General features: G+C 47.4%; 2 long non-coding RNA genes across 3 annotated transcripts; both read right to left on the bottom strand.

Moving 5' to 3' along the window:
• Window positions 1–322: 322 nt before the first annotated feature.
• LOC120658799 lies at window positions 323–1,133 on the bottom strand. Its single transcript, XR_005668846.1, has 2 exons — window positions 771–1,133; window positions 323–584 (listed from the first exon to the last, which is right to left on the bottom strand). It is a non-coding gene; the product is annotated as an uncharacterized LOC120658799 (long non-coding RNA).
• Window positions 1,134–13,153: 12,020 nt separating this feature from the next.
• Window positions 13,154–16,103, bottom strand: LOC120660247. 2 transcript variants are annotated; one of them, XR_005669455.1, is made up of 4 exons: window positions 13,958–16,103; window positions 13,792–13,881; window positions 13,595–13,638; window positions 13,154–13,437 (listed from the first exon to the last, which is right to left on the bottom strand). It is a non-coding gene; the product is annotated as an uncharacterized LOC120660247 (long non-coding RNA). The 2 variants fall into 2 exon arrangements; XR_005669456.1 differs by lacking the exon at window positions 13,595–13,638 and having other exon boundaries at window positions 13,958–16,099.
• Window positions 16,104–20,402: the final 4,299 nt, after the last annotated feature.

The following is a 20,402-nucleotide window of genomic DNA, read 5'->3' on the forward strand; positions in this document are numbered from 1 at the left end:
GATCGTCCGGTTTGGACTTAGATGAGACTCAAATCAAATTTAGAGACTGTGATAATACGACTGGACAAGTTTGAGGATCTAAACAGATGGTTTATAAGTTTAGGGACCGGAATGACACAGTCAAACAAGTTTGACGACCTAAACGATCGATTTACGAATTTAGGGACCGGAATGACACTATCAAACAAGTTTAGGGACCGGTGACGCACTTAACTCATTTTTTTTAGTTCTCAAATTATTTTTACTGAGTTCTGGGTGCTTTCACGCTCAACTTCTGCCACTCTGCCAAAATCATATATATCATCAAATTTGAAACAGAATATATTAGGAAGGAAGATAGTTTCATTATATATGCCTCACGAGTAGGCTGGTACATTGAGGAAAGTAAAAAAAAAGGACAAATGCTACATATATAAAGTGGAAATTGATCACTCTACGCATCCAAATCTAACACAGGGGAACATGTAATGCATCTATGTATTATCTACTACAGCTTCAGCCTTTGGCCTTCACAATTGTCAGAGTAATTGCTGCTCCAAATACCCTTCCAGATCCAAGCCTTTGAGCCTTCTTTGACCACAAATCTGAACCGGAGAAGTACAAATAGACTAAAATAAATAGGATTGTATTGTCTTTTTTTTGCGAGAAAATAGGATTGTATTGTCAGATGTGCTCCGTATCGCTGAAGTAATTAAGAAAAAGACAACAGTGCATTCAAGCGAATCGAAAAAGGAAAAAAGCAGTAAGGAATAATGAATACATCAACATACAGATCGGAGTAGCTAGAAAGTTCTTGCCATTGCCGTGAAGTAATTAACCACCTGCAAAAATCCAAATCAATTAGTAAGACGAGCGTTACGATCTACGCATACAGCAAGAACAGATTGATGAGCACGCGGCACACCGGCCGCCCGGCCGTCACTCTGTTAGGCGCTCTCGACACGTGGGCAGCACAGCGGCGACGGAACTTGCAGCGGCGGCGAGGAGGTCTCAGCCTGGAAAGCTGCCGGCGGCGATCGGCTCCTGCGTGCGGTTGAGGTATCCTACGAAGTCAGGATGTACTTCTATATCTGAGTAGTTTGCATTGACGGCTAGGGTTGCGGGCATGCCTAGACTGGCCACCAAAGAATGGATGGTTGTGATAGATATGGCTACAGATCTAACGATGTTGGCACTACTACAAAAATAATTTATAGCAATGTCTTAATTTTTTTCTAGAGACAGACCAAACTTGCACTTGTTCCTACAAATAGTGTATGTTACTGTAGCAATAAATCCGCCCCTGAAAATGGGCGCACATTTTCAGGGGCGGCTGACAACCTCACCTGCCCCTACAAAAATTGAAAAACAGTGGCGCTAAAGTTGTACCCCTCTCTATCTCTCCTTGTCTGCACCAGCACCAATCTTTAATATCTCCACCCAACGCACAGACCCCGTCCTTATCGTCTCCACCGCCCAGCACTCCCCACCTCTCCTCTCTCCTACATCATGGAGATTGAGCTGGTGGCTAGCGCGGCGGCCCTGGAGCCCGCGGCCTGGGCGGATGCGGCGGAGGCCAGGGGCCGTCCGCCCTCGAGCCGCACGTGTCAGACCTGGGGCAGCAGGACTACTTATAGGCATAGAATGTTCTAGAGTAAGGGATAACTCATGGATGTACCTTACATCTATTGTAACTACCCGAATAGGCGTAGAACTAGCTGCAGTACAAAGGAAACTAACCGATCGTGCTGTAGTAGGACTCCAACTATACTCAGCTAGGACTTTCCATGTAAACATGTCCCCCGGATATATAACGGCGGGCAGGTACCCCCTCAAAAATCATCAACACCTAAGGCAATACAAACCACCACATAGGACGTAGGGTATTACGCAACATGCGGCCCGAACCTATCTAAATCTTTGTGTTCCTTGTACCATCGAGTTCCAGAGCCGTCGATCTCTACCTACAAACCTTACTGCTAAGGGTATCCCTGAGCAGGCTTGGCGGTAAACACCGATAGCTGGCGCGCTAGATAGGGGACTCGGCGAGTTCGATGGCCACCTACGCTTTCAGCACCACGATGCTTCCTCAAGGCGCCGTCTTCATCTTCGGCTCATGGGTCTGCGTCGCCTATGGTTCGGGGGGTTTTGACAGCCACCTAACCAACTCTCCCACACTGAAGATCACTACGTCGGAAGATTCCAACAAACTCGCCGGATCAAACGATCACGGCAACATGTTACTTCCCGACCTTGCCAAGGAGATCGAGGCGAAACTCGAAGACAACTCGAGTTCCACTCGGACTCAGATCGATTTAAAATCGAAATCTGCTCGGATTGGGACTCCTCTTGCTCAACCCGTATTCGGCTTGCGCAATTCATCATCTACTTACAAACAGATGATCAGATCCATCTATGAAAATAGCTTGGATCATCTACTCTGTGTCGAAAACCACTCAGTCACCGCTAGCCGGGAGGCACCCGTTTTCAACGCATACCCAGATCCAGTCGAGTCATCACAAGACAGCCTGGATTTCATCACCAATGCGCTGGCAAAGATTCAGCTCAAGTCTTGCCGAAGCCATACCCTTGCGGAACTACTTGACAACCTTCAGGAAGTTGCCAGCATTGATGATCTTCTGTTTCAACACGGTACTCCCCTCGCAACCGAGAGGGAAACCGGGTCCGGAGAATCTGTCCTAGCTGACTATGACTCAGACCTGAAAAGCTTCTCTCCCGAACGCTTGGTTCCAGTGATCATACAACAACCTGAAGCTAGTCAGCATGATCCAAATGAAACCTTGGATCAGATCTTAGCAGACAATCTGACCCAAGACACTCCACAAGATAAAGACAAAGCTGCCCGCACAGCTTGCAGGGCAAAAAATCAACGTAAAGGAGAGCGCAGGGTTCACGCTGCTGAACGAGCTCGCCTTCCCCCGCGCAACCTCAACAACGAATTCAACAATGTCGCGGATCTTGTCTTCAGAACACCAATTGTTGCGATGACAGAAGCAACCCTGCGACTCATGCAGATGCCTCGGAATCCGGAGATGGAGCGAGTCATAAATCTTACCAAGAATGTTGTTGAACAACTCGAGAGACAAAACCTGTTATCCTCACTTCATGGTACAAGGTCAAGAGCTACCGCAACAGTCATACCTCAGGCAAGCCGTACTCCCGGAGGCCACCATCGTCAACAACAGCCAGAGCAGCAAATTCAAAGAAATCAAGAGGATCAGGAAGTTGCGACCAGCCATCGCCCCAGGGGTGGCCAACAGCCGGCAAACCTAGCTCCTGGGCCCCAACCAAATCGCAACAACAATCGCGGGCACAACAGGAAAGAGGTAGCCGACTCCATAATGGATGCATGGGACATCATCAACGCAAGACGCAGATCGCAGCCTGCAGACAACTCTGATCGCTTCCAAGCTCTCAGCAGAGTCTTCGACAACATCGAGTACCCAAAGGATTTAAAGCCTACGAACATCCAAAATTACGACGGTAAGCAAGACCCTACTCAATGATTATGTTTATACTCGACTACTGTTAGTGATACAGGGGGAGACACCAACACCAAAGTCCTCTACTTCCCGATGGCCCTAGAGCCCGCACCCCTCACGTGGCTCGAAAGCTTGGCGCGAGAGTTCATACACTCGTGGGATGACCTCAAGAAGGCCTTCATCAACAACTTCCAAGGGTCGCTACACCGAGTAGCTACTCGACACGCTCTGTCCATGTGCAAGAAGGAGCAAGGCGAGTCGATCAGATCCTACGTCAAGCGCTTCTTCGACACAAGAGCCACCATCCCCAATGTCGCCGACGACGACGTCATCGACTACTTCCAGAGCGGCATCACCATCTAGTCTCTGTACCGTGATTTCGGGCGTAATCGCCCCAAAATGGTGGTGGATCTACGAGACATGATGCAGCGCTGGGCAGACGAAGGAGAGCAAGAACGCAGTCGCTTCCCGCGCCGCAACAACGACAACAATGGGAAGCACCACAACGACCGTGGAGGGCCCAGTAACCAGCGGGATCCTGCGCGTAAGTGCAAGCCTGACAACACAGTTGGCACTATGGATTGTACCACGCATGGTAAGAAGGGCGACAAGCCGCAGGACCAGTTCGACAAGATTCTTCACAACAAGAGATGTCCAATTCACCCCCAAGAGATGTCCAATGCATGATCCTGCGCAAATCCTTCCAGTCGGCACCTGCAGACGCTCCTAAGAAAAAATAGGACAAAGATGATGAAGACGACGAAGACGACAAGAAAGACCATGATGGTTTACAACAGCAACAAAACGTCATTAACGTCATATTTGGAGGAGATTCCAGCTTCTCCAAACGAGCCCAGAAGCTCCTACTTAGAGAGATACTCTCAGTCGAGCCAGCAATTCAGAGGCCACTAAAATACAGCGAAGTCCCCATTACCTTCTCCAGGGAAGATCAATGGAACAGCTTCTCTGAACCTGGAAAGTTTCCGTTAGTACTCGACCCAGTCGTCCAAGGTTCCAAGCTCACTCGAGTACTCATCGACGGCGGAAGTGGGCTCAACCTGATCTTTGCAAGTATATTAGCAAAGACGGGCCTCAACTATATGAGTCAGTTCACTCCAAGCAAGGCTCCATTCTACGGCATCGTCCTCGGAAATTCCTCAACACCAATTGGCTCAGTTACTTTCCCAGTCACATTTGGTACAGAACAGAACTTCTGGATAGAGTACATCAAATTCGAAGTAGCTGACTTTGAATCTTTATACCATGCTATCCTGTGAAGACCTGCGCTCGCCAAGTTCATGGCAGTGCCACACTATGTATACCTACTCCTCAAGATGCCAGGTAATACAGGAGTGCTTTCCCTCCGTGGAGATCTTCTCAAATCCTTCGAATGCGACAAGGAAGCAATAGACCACGCCTCCACAATTCGAGTTCCCAGCTCTGTCAGTGAAATACTTGCTGCTGCTAAAGAACTCTCACTCAAGGAGTCGATGCCTTCCAAGAAGCCAAGCCAGTCGTCGGTTAAACCAGCTGGTGACGTGGCACCAAGATCATTTAGCTACAAGAGGGAGACGACTCCAAAACCGCCATCATCGGGGCAGGTTTGGGCGACAAATAGGAACTCGAGCTCGTCAACTTTCTTAGGGCCAACCAAGACGTATTCATGTGGAAACCAGTGGATATGCTAGGGGTGCCCAAGGAGTTGACCGAGCATACCTTGAAAGTCGATCCTAAAGCCACACCAAAGAAACAACGGCTGCGGCGTTTCTCACCGGACAAGCGAGAAGCCATCAAGAAAGAGCTGGCAAAACTACTCGCAGCGGGGTTTATCAAGGAAGTCTACCATCCCGAGTGGTTGACTAACCCCGTACTTGTCCAGAAGAAGAATAACAATGAGTGGAGGATGTGTGTCGACTACACCGATCTAAACAAGCATTGCCCAAAGGATCCTTTCGGGCTACCACGTATTGATCAAGTAATCAACTCTACAGCAGGATGTGTCCTGTTATCCTTCCTCGACTGCTACTCAGGGTATCATCAGATTGCCCTGAAGGAAGAAGACCAAATCAAGACGGCTTTCATCACCCCTTACAAGCGGATATGCCTACAAGACCATGTCTTTCGGGTTGAAAAACGCTGGTGCTACCTACCAGCATGCGATACAGCTGTTCTTCGCCGATCAGTTACATCGCAATGTTGAAGCCTATGTCGACGATGTTGTCGTCAAAACCAAGATCCAGGATCAATTCATCACTAACCTAGAAGAGACCTTCAACAGCCTCCGAAAATTTTGCTGGAAACTCAACCCAACCAAGTGTGTCTTTGGCGTACCCTCTGGAAAACTACTCGGATTCATCGTCAACAACCGAGGAATTGAGGCCAATCCAGAGAAGATCAACGTCATTATGGCCATAGATGCTCCAACTACTATCAAGGACGTCCAGAAGCACATAGGCTGCATGACAGCTTTGAACCGGTTCTTGTCTAGGCTCGGTGAACGGGGCTTACCCTTCTTCAAGCTCCTCAAGCGACAAGATAAATTCGAGTGGACTATAGAAGCCGCGGAAGCACTTGAGAACCTCAAACATCATCTAACTGCTCCACTACCCGGCGAGGAACTGCTCCTGTACATCGCTGCGACTACTCATGTAGTCATTACGGCGATAGTAGTCGAATGCCCGGAGGAAGGCCATGCCTATGGCGTTTAGAGACCAGTCTACTTCATTAGCGAAGTACTATCTGAATCAAAGGTTAGATATCCATCAATTCAGAAACTTCTGTATGGAATTCTAATCACCTCCAGGAAGCTCTTGTTCAAGGTCTCCAACAACGAAGCTGAATGCGAGGCACTGCTACACGGCCTTCGACTAGCAGTTTCTCTTGGCATCAAGCGACTACTTGTCTACGGCGATTCACTACTCGTCGTTCAGCAAGTCAATAAAGAATGGGACATCAACAAGGATACAATGGATGCATACGTTGAAGAAATCAGAGAGCTCGAAAACAAGTTCTAAGGATTAGAAATTCACCACGTAGACTGCGACAACAACGTGGGAGCCGATGTCCTCTCCAAACTTGGATCTACTCGAGCAGCTGTTCCACCTGGAGTTTTTGTCCATGAACTTCATCACCCATTAGTCAAGATACAAAGCCAACAAGCCGCTAACATGGAGGCTCCAGCCACAGTCAGAGAAGTACTGATGATTGAAGAAGATTGGCGGATCCAGTTTATTGACTTCATCAAGGAGTTCAAGCTTCCGCCACATGTCGATCCTAAAAGCGCTGAAGCTGCCCGCATCATCAGGTATAGCAAGAGTTTCGTCCTCGTCGGCGACAACCTATACAAGCGCTCTGCTTCTGGCATCCTCATGAAGTGTGTTACCATTGAAGAAGGAAAAGACATCCTCAGAGAGATACACGGAGTTTGTGGCAACCATGCCGCGTCAAGGACACTAGTCGGCAAAGCTTACAGGTCAGGATTCTTCTGGCCAACAGCTGTTTCAGATGCTAAGGACCTCGTCAGACGATGTCTTGGCTGCCAATTCTTTGGCAAAAAGACTCACATCCCGGCACACAACCTGATAACAATCCCTCCATCATGTTCGTTCGCCTGTTAGAGTTTGGACATGATCGGACCATTAACCGTAGTTTCAGAAGGATTCAATCATGTGCTGGTAGCAGTCGACAAGTTTACCAAGTGGATCGAGTACAAGCCCATCGTCAAGATCTCATCAGACAGAGCAGTGGATTTCATCTCTGACATTATCCACTGATTTGGCTTCCCTCACACCATCATTACGGATCTTGGCTCTAATTTCACGTCACAATCTTTTTGGGATTTCTGTGACAACTCCTACATCGAGGTCAAATATGCTTCAGTAGCTCATCCTCGGGCAAACAGTCAAGTGGAGCGCATCAATGGTTTAGTACTCAACGGCTTGAAGAAAAGACTCTACGATGCTAACACCAAGAAAGGTGGCAAGTGGATTCAAGAACTATCCCATGTAGTCTGGGGGCTGCAAACACAACCTAGCAAAGCAACTGGACTGTCTCCTTTCTTCCTCACTTATGGATCAGAGGCTATACTACCCGCAGATATCATGTGGAAATCTCCAAGAGTAGAAGCCTATCAAGAAGGAGAAGCAGACGAAGCTCGACAACTTGAGTTAGATTCAGTCGAAGAAGCCAGAATCAATGCTTTAACACAATCGGCTAGATATCTTCAAGGAGTCAGACGCTATCATGATCGCAATGTCTAGCAAAGATCTTTCAACGTTGGAGATCTAGTATTACGAAGGATTCAAGATGAGACAGGTCTGCACAAGTTAAATTCCAGATGGGTGGGTCCTTTCATCGTAACCAAGGTTACAAGACCCAGATCATACAGAATCACTGATACAGATGGCAATGTGGTACCCAATTCTTGAAATATTGAGCACTTGCGCAGATTTTATCGTTGATCCAAGTAACATGGCGTTGTCAGATGATCTCTTTAATAAAGCAACGATTGTCATCAATTCGTCAACTACATTAAAGGCAGTTTTCAATCTTGCAGCATCATAACTACTCTCCAAAAAGTTCATCCAACCAGGGTAATCTCTACATATTCATACCGACCTAGATAACTTGCTCAGGATAGCTTACACAGTTTTCTATCAGGATAACTACACAAGCCACATCCTTGTCCTCGATATACGGGCACAACCTACTCGCTTAGCTCGAGAAGGTGTATGGATACCTTTTTTAGTTGTCCATCTTGGGTAACTTGACGGAGTTCTCCCTAACATGTCAACTATAAAGAACTCCAGCCTTACTTTAAAGGCAAAACTACTCGCTTGCTCGAGTATGTTATGGATACTGCCATATTTTGTCCATCTTAGGTAACCCGACGGGGTTCATCCTAACATGTCAATCCTAGTAGTTACTCCAGTCTACATGTTAGACACCCTATTCGCTGGCTCGAATAGTTTTTGGATACTCCTTCGATATTTTCGTCTTGGGCAACCCGACGGAGTTCGTACCTAACAGACTTGCCCTAAGAGTTACTCCAGTCCTCGGAGAGGACACCTTACTCGCCTCGCTCGAGTAAGTTTTGCATATCCTTTTGATATTTACGTCTTGGATAACCCGACGGGGTTCATACCTAACAGTTCTGTCTTAAGGATTACTCCAGTCCTTGATTAGGACACACTACTCACTTGCTCGAGTAGTTTATGGATATCTTTATAGTCTTTCCATCTGTGTAATCCGACGGGATTCATCCTAACTGATAAACTATAGAGATTACTCCATATCTACACTCTATTTGATTGATCGAGTAGTTTGTACTTATCTTACGGTATCAGATCATATTTCTGAAGGCACACCAATAGAATAAGAACAATATCTACAAAGACAAGATCAATCAGAAGATTACAAGAGTTGTTACAAGCAATTTACTCTGCCAAGTTCTTCAGAATTTCCTCAGCAATTACTTTTGATTCCCTACAATAGTCCTAGAATTTCTCATCAGAACAATCAGGAGCTATTCCTTTAGCTATGGGAGCTAAATTGAACTGAGGCAAGTAAGACTTGACAACTCCTATCATATGGGTCAAATAATTCTTGGAGGTAACCGTCATGACATCAAAGATTTTCTTGGGAGCCTCTTCTAAATTCTCTACCAAGGACTTGCTATTCGACGACCCCTCTTCAGAATCGACCATATCCACAAGGGTCTGAGCTGCTGCCACCAGTCGAGTATGGTCACCTGGAGAACCTGATGAAAGGATATTTCAGTGATTATTATCGGCAGAGCAATATCAAGACACAAGATCAAATACTCACAAGCTTGAGAAATCTGCAACTGTTCATGATGCTTTGTCTTTTTTTCTTGGAGCTTTGATTTCTCTTCTTCAAGGATCTTGATCTGCCGCTTCATGTCACAAATTTCTAGATGATGCTTTCGGTTTGCTTCATATAGCTTGTTCCGAGCAGCAAGGGATTCATCTAGTCGTTTGGCAATCAGGGCATTCTGCTGCTCCAAGGTTTTCCAGTTGTCAACAGTCTTATATAAAGCATGAGACTTCAGGAAGGACCGATTGGCAACATCCTGTAACATACAGAATTGGTCAGACATCATCAACTACTCGACGTAGGCACATAACAGCAGAAGAAGCCTCACCTTGGTATATTTAAAGCTCAATTGCATATAGTCCACGAGCTTCTTTATATTGTCTACAGACAACAGCGAATCATCAAAAAGCTCCTTTCCCAACTCCTCCTGGGTTGACTGTGGCATAGATTGAAAGGGTACTAGTCGAATGGCAAGACCTCTCGATCCTTCGGCTCCACTACTACCAGTTCCACCAGCATTGGAGGCACCTTCAACAGCCGCAGAAATATGTTCGGGTGCTTCAGGATTTGGCTCATTTGATACCCAACCATGTCTGCATTCGGCAAACTGCCAGATGGGTTCTTGATCAACCCAATTACTGGAGACTCGGGGGCTGATCGACTAGTTCCTTCTGAACTACTCTGCACCCAGTTACGGAAGTCCTGGATTTGTTCTTTCTCATGTGGTGGAAGATATTGGATCCTAGCCAAGCAGAATTCCAAATCAGAAAGCTGAGGCAAATAGGATTACAAAGTATCATATTCTTACTAGCCAGCATCGAGACGAGGAATTTTTCTTTGCAACAAAGCTCCAGGAGTCGCCTTCTGCTTTTTGCTATCATCAGAAACAGCATCTACTGAAGTCGGAGGCATACAATACCATGACTTATAATTTTTCTGCAAGATAAGCAAAGAATTCGTCAGAAGATCAAAAATGTTAACTATAAGTACTCGACAGTGTTTCCCAAACACATACCCATGCATTCTCGGGGGGGGGGGGGGGTCCTTCACCGAGAAGAGTGTTGGAAGTTTCACAGACTTGTCAAAGTTGTCGAGTACTTTGCAACATCTCCTGACTACTTCAGATTGAGCCATTAATCCCGGCGACATTCTGGTGGGGTCTTGTGTGCCTTCATATCTGAAGGTAGGATGCTTTCGAAGCTGGAGAGGCTGGATCCAACGGCTTACAAATGAAAAGATCACATGATCACCAGTGACTCTTTTATTCTTCAAATGAGCAATGGCTTTTAGGATGCAGTTAACTTGCTCGCCACCAGGTCTGTTACTTGACTAGTTCTCCTGGACCTGGGGGGCTCCAGGAATTCTTTCCGGAAGTGGAGATTCAAAGTTTCCGACATGAAACCAGAATTTTTTCCACTCGGCTCCTTTACCTGATGGATCATAAGCCAAGTACTCATCTCGGGTCTCAGGACTGAGTACTAATTCACAACCCTCGACAACGGCGGATTTGGCGGAGTTCGGAATGGGAATAAGAGTGAAAAAGTGTTGAAAAAGGTGAAAGTGGGGAAGAATACCAAGGAATGCTTCGCAGAAGTGAGTAAAAACGAAAAGATGTAAAATGGATTGAGGAGTCAGATGATGTAGTTGGATTCCCCAAAACTGCAGAAGAGCATAGAAAAATTTCGATACGGGAAGTGCAAGACCATGTTCCACAAAATCACGGAATACGACGGTCTCAAGGGTACCTTCCATGGGGTAATCTTCTCCTTCCCCTGCACGCCATTTGTATCACACCCTGAGTCTGGAGGAGATCCAAATTTTCTAATTCTTGCACCGCTGCTTCACACATTTTGCTTTTGCACCAACCTATTGACATATTGGCAACTACTTCGTCTTCAACTTTGGATTTGTCCTTCTTTGGGAGCCATCTCAAAGTCACGAGTTTAGGCTCGGGGGCTACGAGAGGGGCAATGGATCTCACTGAGAGAGAGGAAAAGTGTGGATCTGAATTTGACGGCGGCCAGGAGTTCAAAGGGTAAAACCCTCACAAGCTACCAGACGGATTTATATGGTCTTTGGTGTCAATTTTGTAAATACTTGGGAGATCAATGGATTCTTTCCTTTTCAGGGAAGTTTTCATTACTTATTTTGCCATGAGTTTACTTTGATTCTTAAATCTAAATGGAGAGATTTAAATTCAAGACTCGGGGGCTGCGGGATATATGTATCAGAGATTTATTTTTCAAATTTTTTGGAAAGAGAGAAAAAGACTGAAGTGACCCTCAGCCTGATTCTGCGATTCAACCTAAGGCTCGGGGGCTACTCCATATGGAGCGCGAGTACTTCGCGCACCATATATATCAAGATTTCAGGGCTTGAGCACCTCACAGTCTCGAAGCAACCGGAAGTACTTGAAGGACTACTCGATGTATTTGAAGGAAGCCCAGAAGCAAGCAGAGGGGTGTTTTGACTACTTGAAGTACTCGAAGACACCCACCAAGTACTCGACGCCTGCAAGACTCGGCTACAAAGAGCTCGGGGCTTGTCAGACCCGGGACAGCGGGACTACTTATAGGCATAGAATGTGAGTAGGGGATAACTCATGGATGTACCTTACCTCTATTGTAACTGCCTGAATAGACGTAGAACTAGCTGCAGTACAAAGAAAACTACCCGATCGTGCTGTAGTAGGACTCAAACTGTACTCGGCTAGGACTTTCCATGTAGACCTGTCCCCCAGATATATAAGGGCGGGCATATACCCCCTCAAAAATCATCAATACCTAAGGCAATACAAACCACCACACAGGACGTCGGATATTACGCAACTTGCGGCCCGAACCTGTCTAAATCTTTGTGTTCCTTGCACCATCGAGTTCCAGAGCCGTCGATCCCTACCTACAAACCTTATTTAAGGGTATCTCTGAGCAGTCTTGGCGGTAAACACCGACAGCGCGCTCCGGCCGCCCTCGAGCAGCCGCAACAACCCTCCGCCGCCGCCACGAGGAACTCGAGGCCGCCGAATCTGGTGAGCTTGCAGCGTCGCGAGCGGACGCGGCGGCAGCGGCGCGCGCGGCCTAGCGGTGGGCGCGGCGGGCGGGTGGCCTAGCGGCGGACGCGGCGGGCAGCGGCCTAGCGGCGGAGGCTGTTGCGCGTCGTGACGAGCAGGTGGCGGTGGCCGCGGCTGCCGGTTCCCCATGAGCCTCCTACGGCCGGCCTGCGCAGCCACCCGCGGGAGCGGCCGGCGCAGCGGTCGGAGGGAGCGGGCAGCCGGCGGGGGCGACCTGCAGCCTGCGCGACGGCTGTTTTTTAAATTTTTTAATCGATTTGCAGAGGCGAGTATTGACCCGCCCCTGAAAAGACGATTTGTAGCTGCGGGAGACAGGGGTGGGTATCGCGCCCGTCCCTACAAATATTGTTTTACCCGCTCCTAAAAACAATTTCTGTAGTAGTGTGGATGCTTTGACTTTGAACGTGGGATAAAAATGTCAGGAAAGATAGGGGTGGCAGTTAACCAAAAAAACAACACGTCTAATCTACATGATTTCTCGGTGTACACGAATGAAGTTGCCAACAGGATTACTTGTAGCTCCTGGCTATTTCCAAATGTTGCCGACTGTGCCAACAAAAACACTAGGCTATTTAACACAACCGTTGGTCAATTGACTGATGCCCCAAGGTTTTTAACTTTACTCTTGGATAAACAAAAACCGTCGGCTATTCATAGCTTCACCCACGGGCTGTTGGTAATTTAAAAAAACGCTGGGCCAAAGCTACGATTCTAGTAGTGACTAGAAAGGCGTCGCGGCATTGCCGCGCCGGCCAGTAGAGGACCCTTTGCAAACACAAAATACTAAGAATTATAAACTACACAGTCGCTACACTGTTCATGTGGCTGCATTTGCCAACAGCTAGCAGCAGACAATGGTAGATGACAGGAACAACCATTAGCAAGGAGTACAGTGAGGTTTTCAGTTTAGAACACCTAAGCAAAAGATCACCATTTTGAGAGTCTATAACTATGAGGCTACCAGAATGGTGCTTGTAGTTATAACATTGGTAGTCTAAATCATAGCTAGCTCCCACGTGGCTTTGCAGTCCAAAATATTGTTCCCAGAACCTGTGAGTACGAAAAGAGCAAATCAATTTTAATGCTTCGTTAAAGTAATTAGTGTATAAAGGACTAAATAAAAGTTGTGTATATAATTTAATTTTTAGAGAGGAATTGAATAATAAGTAGAAAATGGATATTATGTCATGATTTATAGGTATCTTACAAGTGTCTTTGCTGACTAAAATGCTTCCCCCAGAACCATTTGCGCTTCAAAGAAAAAAAACAAACACACAAAAAATATTCTAGACTGTTTGTTGAAGGAAGAAGTGTACGTAGCATTAGTTAAAAGTTCTGCGCAGATACACACACAAAGAGAGAGAAAACACATTCTACAATTACAGAAAGGGGTTATTTTGTTACCTTGTCTTATTCTTGAAGCTTCAGTTTCTTTGTTTCCGTCTTATGTTCTCGTCATCAGTGTTGTTATGGTTCTTAGTATGATCCCAACCACTGCAATTTTTTTTTCAGCGGTAAATATTTGAGGATGTTTATTTGCTTGTCATTAAAATATATGCTACAAATATACATTATTAAATTGTTGATCTATGTCCATGTCTTTTATGCCTGCGTACTGTGCGGATTGTGATGATGTAGCCTGCAACAATATTACCATGAGTGATAGAAAATACAGTGAAGGGTAAACTGGAAGTTCCAGTAATCAGTAAACTGTGGAAGTTCTAGTATCATACCTCAGTACTTTTTCTCTTGGAAGGTGCTCATAATATTAAATCTAAGATGGCCTATGTACAAACAAACATAATTTACTTGGAGTAATCTTACTTCCAATCAAATTGCGTGCATGGGCAACCACTAACTTTTGTGCACTGGTATCCATCTGGGCCTGGAATCATTTTCGAGTTACAAACTCTGCAAGCTCGATAGCACCAGTGTTGATTATCCGAGATGGAAATTAGTGTAGCTGTGCATTGGTATCTTTCGCAGATTGAAACACAGTAGTGAGGTCAAAAACATAGTAGTGCTTTAGATATTAAAATACCCAAACTTCAGTGTGTGGAGACTACAAAGACACAGATGAGGATAAGAAGCAAGAATTCGTGGAGTTGCAAGATGGCACGCAAAAGAGGATGACGAGTGGGACAATCGAAAATAGTGTATGCAAGAGACTATGGATGTTATTTTTTTTTATCGAATTAAACATTCTGGCCTTGCGGATTTAAATTGATTCAGATTTTCAGTCTGCTATTATTAGTGGTGTTCGATAAGGACCAAAAATTAAACCCTATAATCCTAGATCCTGTGGTGTTGCCAGCATCACAGACTGTAGGCTGCCTGTGGTGTTGCCAGCATCAACCATCACATTATACTTGATACTAAGTTTCTGAGCTATGGCACAAGACTACAACTAAGATCTGATGGCTGATCAAAAAAAGGTTCTGTAGAGTTAACATTTTAGAACTAATAATGACAAATCATTTACAACCTCAAGTAAATTCCTTGAACATATTATCCATTCAATCACGTATACAGATCAATCATGCAGATTTAGTAACAATTTTCAAATAGCAACAATCACATATGCCTATCAATCTTGGAGATTAAATACCAATTTCAAATAGTAAATGTTGTAAATGAAACAGCATCTGAACCCTAGGAATTGCTCGAGAAATTTCTGCTACCAGACCCACGACACATCAAATTACACAAGACACCAAATTGCATGAGATGATGAATTGTGTTATTGTCAAGGAAATTTGCAATCTCAACTGAGTTTAGGGCATGCAAGAGTGATGTTGCAAAATGTAAGCCTGATACGAGTCTAATGTAGCAATTCGGTGCACACCCAATCAGGATATCTTGCACGGCCATTGATTGAGTGTGACATTCATTGTTAATCAACTGCTCATAGATTGTGGTGACAGAATATTTGTACAGCCTATTTGCAGCAGTAATGTTTCATACGTCCACAAGCTGAGGGCGTGGAGTTAGGAGAGGAGAGGCAGAGGTTCCATCGGAATCACAAACCAGGTTCCCTTGCGAAGGAGATAACGAGAAGGCATACCTCATGTCCAACCTGCCGGGAAGGACGGTCACCAGGGGCCGTGGGCAGCGGCCAGGGAGCGAGGAGCAGGGGCCGCGGCATTGGCTCAGGCAGTTGCTGGCCTCGGGGGCGCGGGCGGCGGCCGGGACTGGAGGCGCAGAGGCGGGCGGGGAGGGAGGCGCACTGGGAGCTCTCCTCAGGCAGTTGCGGAGCCAGGAATTTGCGGTTGGGTATGCCAAGTTTCAAAGCAAATACCTGGGAGCGAGAAGATGAGCTGAGAAAGACATATCCTGATCTCTTTACTAGCCAGCCCGTCTGAATCTCGGGACGAGATTCATGTAAGTGGGTAGGTTTGTAACACCCTAATTTAAGTTCTAAACATGAATAATTAAACAATATTACAGAACAGTGGTCCGAGAGGGCCACCGGTCAGAGGAGGGCCTTGGACGTCGTTGTCTTGGCCGCCGGTGCCCGGTGGGCTGGTGGTAGGCACCTTCTATTCTTCGCAACTCGCGCTAGCAGGAGAGGACGCAAGCCATGGCCCATGTGGGCGAGGACATGAGGTCGCGAGGCCGTCAGGTCTCCGGTTGCCGATCACCAGAGTGGGGGAGCATCCGAGCGGAGAGCCACCGTCCCGTCGAGCACCGAGCACCGACTGGACGCGACTCGCAAAGCAGGACACGAGCGGCACTCCACAGTGTTGAGATCACATGAGGGACGTAAGTTTCTGCATTTCTAGGCTTGGTTTGTGAGCTTTGGTGTATTGAGCCAATGAACCATATTTGACAGTATAAGAGCAACTCCAAGAGACTCTCTATATCTTTCCTCTCATTGCTAGGAATAGAGATTTTGATGGAAAAATACCCTACAACAGTTTCTCTAAGTGGTTATCCAAATGTAGCCATCCCATGTTCTGTATTTCTTGCTAACTAAAGATAGATAACGAAAATGGCTTTCTAGAGTGTACACAAGATATATAAAAGCTGTTGGAGAGTGAAAACATATAGAAAACAACTTTGATGTAGAAGGCTCTTCAAATGATAATTTAGATAGTGTGTTTTAGAAAGACTCTTGGAGATGCATCTATATATCTTTACTAGTATTTCCTTCCAAATCTTGGGTATGCCAAGGAATACAAGGGCATACCCCTAGCTCCGCCCATATCCTCAGGGGGACCGTGTCCAGCAACTTCAAGGAGGCGGTCCGCGACGGCCCCGTGCACCTCGCCGCGTCCACCGGCTTCGCCTGGGCCAAGAAGTCCCGCCCGCGAATCCCGCTGCCCGCGGCCGCCCGTGGCCCAACGTCGGCCGCGTCCACCGCCGCCCGCGGCCGCAACGTCCGCCGCGTTCGGATCCTCCTGGGCCGCGCCCGCCACACCGTAGATCCCTCGCCCGTGGCCGCCGCCGCCCGCGAAACTCGCTGCCCGTGGCCGACGACCGTGATTGGTGGTGACGAACCCTAACGCCGCAACAAATGCTTAAGATCAAACGGAGGTTCCTCGCCCCTTGCCACACATTCTCTATATTTTTTTTTCCAAATAACGAAGCGCTGCCCTATGAAAAGCGCTAGGTTTCTTGCACCAACTACCTACTGGAGTTGTGCCCTTCTCTCCAGAAGGACAACGATCACCCCCACCGCCGCCACTCCCTCCAGCTGCTGAAGCTATATTTTATTGGAAAACACTTTTATTTTTCACAAAATTATAAATTCTTACAATTACAATGCAAATATTATTTACAATTATAATTACAATGATCATATTAATTACTCTTGCAAATAACAATAAAAACATATAAAAAAGACGAAATCTCTAATTAATTGAAAGAAATCTCAATAACTCCTAATTATTTTGACACCCTTCAGTTCTAGGAGAACACTCTTTTCAATATCTAAAAACTCTCTAGAAGAAAGAAAACTTTATTTCAGAAAATGTATATGTCGGTAACCTCGACCCTGCGGTGATGACACTGTCTTTCAGGGGGACACGGTGCAGTACAAGTACGTCACCAATAGACCAGTCGCAACACCAATATTTACGGTTGATAGGAACACAACACTTGGCACAGCCAGCATGCTCGTTGATATACTTTCAGTGCAACAACAGCCACGCTGACTGTGCCAAATGTTGTGTTCGTATTAACCGCAAGTGCTGGTGTTGCGACCAGCCTATTGGTGATGTCCTTATAACGCATCGTGTATCCCCGAAATGTAGTGCCACCACCGTTGAATGGAGATTAGCGACATATACTTGTTTCGAAATAAAGATTTTTTAAGCTTCTAGATGGTTTCAGTGTGAGCATGACGAATACATCACTAGAGTGTCAAAATAATCCATTCATAATACAAAAAATTCTAATATACTCATTTTATTAATTCATTTATTAATACAAAAATCAACTATCCACAATATGGTCATATATATATGTAAATCACATGAAGTGTCTACACTCATTCTAAAAATTTCTACTATCCACAAACTCATATAAATCTAAAAGAAAATCACACCAACATATGCAATCTAAATGTCCATGAAATGAGCTACACATTTTCTTTATTTCTAAAGCATGAAATGAGCTACACAAGCCAAGGAAGAAGAGAAAAACAAGCCACAAACCTTTAGCGCCGATGGATGGACGGGGGAATCAAAGATCTTCACAAATGTGGTGAAGAAATGAGCAAGAACTCCCCTCTCCCGAGCCAAAAATAGCAAGAACAAGTGAGCTGAATGGCTCGGGCGGGGGGAGAGGGAAGGGGATAAGGGGGCCAAGGAGTTTTGTCCCGGTTAGATGTACCAACCGGGACAAAATGAGGGCCTTTTATCCTGGTTGGCCTTTTGTCCCGGTTGGGTGGCTCCACCCGGGACAAAAGGCCCAGTCTTTTTGTCCCGGTTGGAGGCACCAACCGGGACAAAAGGCCAACCGGGATAAAAGACCCCCCTTTTGTCCCGGTTGGTGCTAGGCCTGGGCATTCGGTTCTAACCGAACCGATCGGTTCGGTTCTTCGGTTCTTAAAGAAGTTCGGTTCCTCAAAAACAGGAACCGTTCGGTTCTTTTCAAAATTAGGAACCGAAAAATTTCGGGTTCGGTTCTTTCGGTTCGGTTTCGGTTAAAACCGATGGAACCGAACTTAGTTGAGGACCCAGGAACGCGCACCGCCGCTCGCCGTCGGTGGCTTCCCTGCAGGGGACGGGCGCGCCACCACCGCCGCCTGGAGCCCTGGACTGCCGATGGGCGAGGACCACGGCTGCCCGGCCGCCGTGCGCCTGGCCTACCAGGGAGGCGCAACGCCGTCGCGACCCGCGCGCCGGCTGGCCGCATGCCCCGCTGGAGGCCACTGGGGAGGCCGGGCCGCGGGCCCGCGGCCGGGAACGGGCCGCGGTGGCGGTCAGGAAGGTGCCGCGGCGGCGGGCGGGGAGGGCGAGGCGGGATCCGGTCGTCGTCGCTGCCGCTGCGCCTGCCGGGGGAGCCGCCGCCGCGCGCTGGTTGCACCTGCAGCCTGCACCGGCGCAGGGGGATGGGGCGGGCAGGGACGGTGGCCAGGGGCGGGAGCCGGAGGGCGGCCGGCGCGTGCTCGGCTGCTCGCCAAGGGTGGGGCTGAGGGCGGTGGCCGGCGGTGGGCGCGGGCGGGAAGTGAGGGGGCGGGGGGGAGATGGTGCGCCTCCGTGCCGTGGTCGGGGTCGGGGCCTCGGGCTCGGTCCTCGGGCGGAGTGGAGGCGCCGGTGGCGGACCAGCGGTGGCGGGGCTGGTGGGATGCGGCCTTGCGGGAGTGGAGGCGACGGGAGCACGGGGCTGGGGGATGAGGGAGTGGAGAGGCTGTCGGTGGAGGGCTGGAGGCTGAGGGGGTCTGCTAGAGCTAGGGTTCAAGATGGGTTGTTCTACATCTTGGGCTGCTATTGGGCTATTGGGCTTTTAGTTGGGCTTCGGTTAGTTTGGTTAACCGAGCCCAAGAACCGAACTAACTGGTCTATTTCGGTTCCGCAGAATCAGGAACCGAAATTCTCGGTTTCGGTTCTTTCGGTTCCGGTTCCCGGTTCTTTCAGTTCGGTTTTCGGTTTTCGGTTAAATTTGCCCACCCCGAGTTGGTGCCTCCAACCGGGACAAAAAGCCCCAGTCTCCCCCGCTGGCCCGGCTAGCCGTTGGATCCGGAACAAAATCTACCTATTGTCTCGGACCCAAAGACAGCCGGGACAAATAGGCTGGAACAAAAATTTGTTCTGTAATAGTGCCCGGAGGTGCGGCTGCAGGCCGGGCTGGACGGCATGGCCGCGCGCGTGCGGAACCACGTCCTCGCCGCGCGCCAAGCGCACCATGGTGGACGGCTCCGGCGCGGGGCTGGTGGAGGCCGCCGATGAGCTCACCAAGCTCGACAGCTACTCCATCGCCGCCGTCTGATCGATGAACGCCGTCATAGCTGTGTCGCATGCACGCTCAGCTCCTCGTTTCTTCTCGATCTGTTGTGGTTAAGTAAGTTGCATCCTCGTTGGATCTCTCTCTCTATGCATGTAGGCGGGCGCATCGTATATATGCTGATGAAGGTACGCTTGCTTGATCTCTCTTACCGTACTTATGTGTGCTGCGCTGTACTGCGTTATTAGTTGGGAATAAATAAATGTAACAATGGTCAGTCAATATTACTACTCATCTACTATCTCCTTAGGGTATGTACAACCCACAGACGGTTTGCTGTCTGTAAGTGTCTATAACACTATACACAGATAATAAAATGGACAACTCGTACAATGGTCTGTCTATTGGGCTATCTCTTTACTATTTAATACATGTATTTGCACATAAATTTTTGGTGATCAATTGTAACTTTGATCTTTGTATCCTCTATTGTTGCTTGATTGAGAGAATGAAATGATGTATATTGTTTGGTTTGTTTGTGCAATTTTTTACATGTGGAACATTAATTAAAAATTTACGAAATACATGAGAAAAAAGATCATTGTTCCCGTAGCGTTATCTCTTCC

This window comes from Panicum virgatum, chromosome 2N (assembly GCF_016808335.1).
Source record: "Panicum virgatum strain AP13 chromosome 2N, P.virgatum_v5, whole genome shotgun sequence".
NCBI classification, from domain to species: domain Eukaryota; kingdom Viridiplantae; phylum Streptophyta; class Magnoliopsida; order Poales; family Poaceae; genus Panicum; species Panicum virgatum.